Source organism: Astyanax mexicanus, chromosome 3 (assembly GCF_023375975.1).
Source record: "Astyanax mexicanus isolate ESR-SI-001 chromosome 3, AstMex3_surface, whole genome shotgun sequence".
NCBI lineage: Eukaryota > Metazoa > Chordata > Actinopteri > Characiformes > Acestrorhamphidae > Astyanax > Astyanax mexicanus.
In genome coordinates, this window is record NC_064410.1 from 57,817,857 (window position 1) to 57,824,399 (window position 6,543).

At 49.7% G+C, this 6,543-nt stretch overlaps 1 protein-coding gene across 3 annotated transcripts in view; it reads right to left on the reverse strand.

Annotated features, from left to right (window-relative positions):
• Positions 1-6,543, reverse strand: part of LOC103043027 (interleukin-4 receptor subunit alpha) — a 679,179-nt gene that overhangs the window by 265,108 nt on the left and 407,528 nt on the right. The window lies entirely within an intron of this gene.

A 6,543-nucleotide genomic window follows, 5' to 3' on the forward strand; every position in this document is an offset into this window, starting at 1 on the left:
TTGGGCCCCCCCCTCCAGAGAGAGGCCCGTGGAGATGGCAGCCCACCTCCCAGCCTTAGTCCCCCAGCCTCGCGCAGCGGCGGCTCTCGGCAGCCCCGCGGCGGGAGGTGCGGCGGCTCTCGGCAGCCCCGCGGCGGGAGGTGCGGCGGCTCTCGGCAGCCCCGCGGCGGGAGGTGCGGCAGCTCTCGGCAGCACCGGGACGGGTCGAGCGGCTGCTCGGGGCACCGGGACGGGTCGAGCGGCTGCTCGGGGCACCGGGACGGGTCGAGCGGCTGCTCGGGGCACCGGGACGGGTCGAGCGGCTGCTCGGGCACCGGGACGGGTCGAGCGGCTGCTCGGGGCACCGGGACGGGTCGAGCGGCTGCTCGGGGCACCGGGACGGGTCGAGCGGCTGCTCGGGGCACCGGGACGGGTGGAGCGGCTGCTCGGGGCACCGGGACGGGTGGAGCGGCTGCTCGGGGCACCGGGACGGGTGGATGAGCGGCGGCTCTCGGTAGCTCCGGGGCTGGATGAGCGGCGGCTCTCGGTAGCTCCGGGGCTGGATGAGCGGCGGCTCTCGGTAGCTCCGGGGCTGGATGAGCGGCGGCTCTCGGTAGCTCCGGGGCTGGATGAGCGGCGGCTCTCGGTAGCTCCGGGGCTGGATGAGCGGCGGCTCTCGGTAGCTCCGGGGCTGGATGAGCGGCGGCTCTCGGTAGCTCCGGGGCTGGATGAGCGGCGGCTCTCGGTAGCTCCGGGGCTGGATGAGCGGCGGCTCTCGGTAGCTCCGGGGCTGGATGAGCGGCGGCTCTCGGTAGCTCCGGGGCTGGATGAGCGGCGGCTCTCGGTAGCTCCGGGGCTGGATGAGCGGCGGCTCTCGGCAGCGCCAGGGCTTGTGGAGCGGCGGCTCTCGGTAGCGCGGCGGCTTGTGGAGCGGCGGCTCTCGGTAGCGCGGCGGCTTGTGAAGCGGCGGCTCTCGGTAGCGCGGCGGCTTGTGGAGCGGCGGCTCTCGGTAGCGCGGCGGCTTGTGGAGCGGCGGCCCTCGGTAGCGCGGCGGCTTGTGGAGCGGCAGCCCTCGGTAGCGCGGCGGCTGGCTCGGCCTCGCTCTTGTCAGGGCCGTTCTCCCCCCTCCACGACTCCGACTCGGCCGCCGAAGAGTTTCGCCGGAGAGGCGGGGCGGAGTCGGACTTGAGCCCGGGCAGAGAGGCGCAGAACTCGTCCTCCTCCTCCGGGAAGACGCAGCAGCAGCAGAAGTCCGGGCCGGTGTGAGCGCAGTCCGCCTCGCGGTGTCTGGGCTCCGGACACCACCCGCACCAGCCGAGCTCGGGGCTAGGCGTCCACTGCTGCTGCAGCCGCCTCTCGCTGGCGTCCTCCCACCGCTGACGAAGCCACTCCGGCAGGAGGGAGGAGAAAGGGAAATCCTCAGCATCACCGCTGCAGAGCGGTGGAGAGTAGCCGGGGGCGGGCTCTGGCTCGAGGAGTAAGGAGGCGAAGGGGAATTCCCCGGCGTCGCACCAGCGAGGCGGTGAGTAGCCGGGGGCGGGCCTCCCTTTTTTTCTCCCGCGAGGCATTATAAATTTATTTCTTTTTCCGGAAAAAAAAAAGGCAAAACAAAACTGAGGTGTGGCTTCGGGCGGCCAAACAAAGGCACGCCTTGAGTCCACCACAGCCCCGTGTCGTGCTCCACTCCGCGGCTTCCCTCCAACCAGGTCACTGGACCCCGCCCAAAAGGGGCGGTTCCCGCATTCTCCACCACTGTGGTAGGCCCCTGGGGTAGGGGGCGTGACCACTGTGACCCGGAAGGAGGAAGCACACAGAGAACACAGACACGGGGAGTAAATGAACTCAAAACATACCTTTTATTTCGGCTTTAAACGCCCTCCACCACACCCAAAAACAACTCAAACAAACATATGGCCCAACGGGGCTCTAGAGTCTGTAGAATGAACTTTTCTTTAGTTCTTAAAGGTCCGTGCAGCCTCAGCCCTCAGCTCCCCAGTCAAGAGTCCTCCCCTCAGTGAGCTGAGGCTGAGTTTTTATACCTGTCCCAGCCGGCTGCTTAATCAGTCCTAAATGAACACCGGCTGGGACAGACATGGCTGTGAGTTCCGGCGTGGGGCGGACCCACGGTTCCCCCGCCTCCTCACGCCACAATATTAATAGATGTCTCAGAAATATATTGTACTTTTGGTCATAATTTGGACTGGAATTTTTCTTTGTCTTTGTGATTGTAATCATATTTTATCATTAATGGACCAATAGAAATGCTGCAAATGTTTTACATTGGCTTTCATTGAATTTTTATGAGCTTTTTATGTTTTTAAGCATGTTTAAAACATGATAATCAAACATGCATGCTTGTATTATACATCCTGCTGACATTCATGACCCGTATTTACAAATACATGGTGGGCGTATAATAGAATTCCATATATTTTAATACATTGCATATCATAAAAAGTCATATGACATATAATAACAGTGGTGTGCTATTCTCACCTGTTATTCCAATACAGCAGGACATGCTTTTCTTTGTCTGTCTTTGCTGTAATGTGATGAAAATCACCTGAATTACCCCCTAGAGGAGGAGTATAAAGGAGGCATGACACAAGAACAATATCAAAGCTAAAGCCTTATGTAATGGCAGTAAACAGTGTGTATCCCCGACCCTGTTTTAATAAAAACACACCAGCAGAGCTGAGATATTGAAAGCCAGCGTTGTTTCTGTATTCAATTCGCACACTCTGCATTGCTGGAAGGAATCCATTTCCCAGAGTCCCTCAGAGCCCCCCACAGCCCCCTTTATTAAAGTGGTCATATTCCACCGTGACCCGCAGCACCTCCGTCCTCAAGCCTTTCAGCGCAGCTATTTAAAGCGGGTGGATATTATGTAAGGGATGATTATGTGGCACAGTTGTCACAAGAACGAAGTGAAACGTGCAATCAAATGACAGATAATGTGGTGAATGGTGTGCTTGTGAAGAATCGAGGCTTTGATTGGAGCTGCTTTGTGTGGAAATGCTCGGCTAGCATGCTGGCATCACCTGCAGGTGGAGAGATGAATAGAGTGACGGCAAGGCCTAATTTAAAAACAACCTGAAGACGAGCAAACAAAGGTTTGGTCACGTCTGAGTGTCAATGAAATTTTGTGAGTAGTTATTTATATGCTTTAAGCCTAAACAAGTTGAATTAACTTAAATTATTTGAGGAAAACAGTTGCTTTTACCAAATTGAAAACCTCTGGAATATAATCAAGAGGAAGACGGATGAACAAAAGCCATCAAACCAAACTGAACTGCTTGAATTCTTGCACCAGGAGTAAAGCAGCATAAAGTTATCCAAAAGCAGTGTGTAAGACTGGTGGAGGAGAATATGCCAAGATGCAAGAAAACTGTGATTAAAAACCAGGGTTATTCATTAAAACTTTATGAATATGAACTTGTTTTCTTTGCATTGTTTGAAATCTGAAAGCTCTGCTTTTTTTTTTTTTTTGTTATTTCAGCCATTTCTCATTTTCTGCGAATAAATAAATGCTCTAAATGACTAAATATTTTTATTTGGAATTTTGGAGAAATGTTGTCTATAGTTTATAGAATAAAACAACTATGTTCATTTTACTCAAACATATACCTATAAATAGCAAAATCAGAGAAACTGATTCAGAAACTGAAGAACTACGAGTTTACCTACAGTAGCCTGGGGAGTGACTACACACTGAGAGTGGGTGATTATGATCACAAATAAAGAGGAACTTCTTATCTGCATAAACTAGCACTGTTAATAAGGCACATAACCAAATATCAGATTAGTACACTCAAACATAACATTGGCAAAAGCATTGGATTTATCTGGTATTATCAAGCTGACCTCATGCCATTTATGAGCTCATTTTAACCAGAAGAGGATGGGAACAAGGTTTCATCCTCCAGTTTAAAGTAGCTTTTTGAAGCGTGATCTCAGACTCGCTCACATACTGTAGCATTATATGTTCTATTGTTTTGTCGTTTCTCTGTTGTCAAGAGCAGGACCACTGATCTGTCAGTCTACTTTACACAAAACTGAAAAACTGTGTTTTTTAATTAGTCGAGACCTCAAATTAAAGCCTGTGAGAAGCATGCCATATATAGGCCATTGTTTGGTGACCTCTGATGTCACACTGCAGGAGAAAAGAAATTATTCCACTTGTTCAAACTGAACAAAAGACAAAAAGAAGGCAAATTGTGACCAGGTCAAGCAATCTTGCATCTTCTAAGCTTTCATCCTGTTCCACATCATTAGTCTGGGATTCTATGAGCAAAAACGACTGCTATTAAATGGAGCCTCTGTGCATTTCTCAAGAGCTTTGCTATGGTGTTTGGGCTCTTCTTCAATTCCCAAGTGTTTTCATTAGTTGTTGTAATCAGAGAGATGTGAGGAGATGTTTCCCAGGCTAAACACTCATCTAGCATTTAGCAGATGCTCTTATTATCTGGAGCAGCGATCTATAAAAGTGCTTTACTAATTCACTTCACTCCAAACATAGTTTGGAGAATCTAAAACATACACTACTTCTTTAAATATTTTTGAACAGCTTTTCTAACAAATGCATTCAGCTATTTCAAGTTGCACACACTGATAAAAGCCATCATTGTGGATGACCTCACACATTCTCTGCAACAGCTTCTTCCACCAGGCAGTCAGACTCCTCAACACACAGAGCCTCCACTACCAGACTCTACAACAGCTTCTCTATCCAGCAGGCAGTCAGACTCCTCAACAAACAGAGCCTCCACTACCAGACTCTGCAACAGCTTCTTCTTCCACCAGGCAGTCAGACACCTCAACACACAGAGCCTCCACTACCAGACTCTGCAACAGCTTCTTCTTCCACCAGGCAGTCAGACCCCTTAACACACAGAGAGCCTCCACTACCAGACTCCACAACAGCTTCTTCCACCAGGCAGTCAGACTCCTCAACACACAGAGCCTCCACTACCAGACTCTGCAACAGCTTCTTCTTCCACCAGGCAGTCAGACTCCTCAACACACAGAGCCTCCACTACCAGACTCTGCAACAGCTTCTTTATCCACCAGGCAGTCAGACTCCTCAACACACAGAGCCTCCACTACCAGACTCTGCAACAGCTTCACCCACCAGGCAGTCAGACACCTCAACACACAGAGCCTCCACTACCATACTATGCAACCGCTTCTTTATCCACCAGGCAGTCAGACTCCTCAACACACAGAGCCTCCACTACCAGACTCTGCAACAGCTTCATCCAGCAGGCAGTCAGACTCCTCAACACACAGAGAGCCTCCACTATCAGACTCTGCAACAGCTTCTTCTTCCACCAAGCAGTCAGATTCCTCAACACACAGAGCCTCCACTACCAGACTCTGCAACAGCTTCTTCTTCCACCAAGCAGTCAGATTCCTCAACACACAGAGCCTCCACTACCAGACTCTGCAACAGCTTCTTCCACCAGGCAGTCAGACTCCTCAACACACAGAGCCTCCACTACCAGACTCTGCAACAGCTTCTTCTTCCACCAGGCAGTCAGACTCCTCAACACACAGAGCCTCCACTACCAGACTCTGCAACAGCTTCTTCCACCAGGCAGTCAGATTCCTCAACACACAGAGCCTCCACTACCAGACTCTGCAACAGCTTCTTCCACCAGGCAGGCAGACTCCTCAACTCACCCACACACACACACAAACTGTACTGAACCTACTCATCACTCACATACACACATACTGGAACTGAAATGGTTCTATTCCTATCAGCAATATTTGCTGCTTCATTCTATAGATCTATAATCTCTCTAACTCAGTAACTGCTGTAATGTTCTATATGTTACAGTATGTTACATATCTCTGCACCTTTTCCTCACTATGCACATTTTATTATATTGCGTCGATACTGCACTGTCCTGTCTATTAAATTGTTACACTTCTGCACTTTTTGTTATCTATTGTATTGCTTCCATGTTGCACTGTGTTGGTTCCAGAGGAACATCATTTCCTTGCACTGTGTACCTGTTCTCAGATATAATGACAATAAAAGCCTCTTGACTCTTGACTTGACTACTTAATTAAGGTGACAAAGTATTTGTTGAAGTAATGGTTGTTTTGTAATTGCTTTTTCTCTGATAAGAAAATGAAAATATAGGCCTTTAAATGATGGTATTTAATCTATTCCTTCCGTGGAGAGAAATGTTTTGTTTTGTTTGGTTTTGGCTAAAAGTTCAAACTTAATTTAATAACATCCCTAAAAAACAATACTACTACACACCAACACAACCAACACAATGCATTCAGATTACATGTACTCTACACAACACAAGTAACAGTAAGTGTAGTTAAATGTTCTTGCGAACAGATTGCAGTCGTTAATCACCCAACAGTCTTCGTACCTAATTATCGCTTATTATTCAGAAAGTTTGTAAGATGCTCATGATCATGCTTATGAATATGAAACGTATGAATATGTGTGTGGCGTTGGTGGTGCTGCTGGTTTACACAGAACGCTGCTGCAGATCGGTTTCATATACATTGTGTGTGGAGGCGTGATAACAAAACACG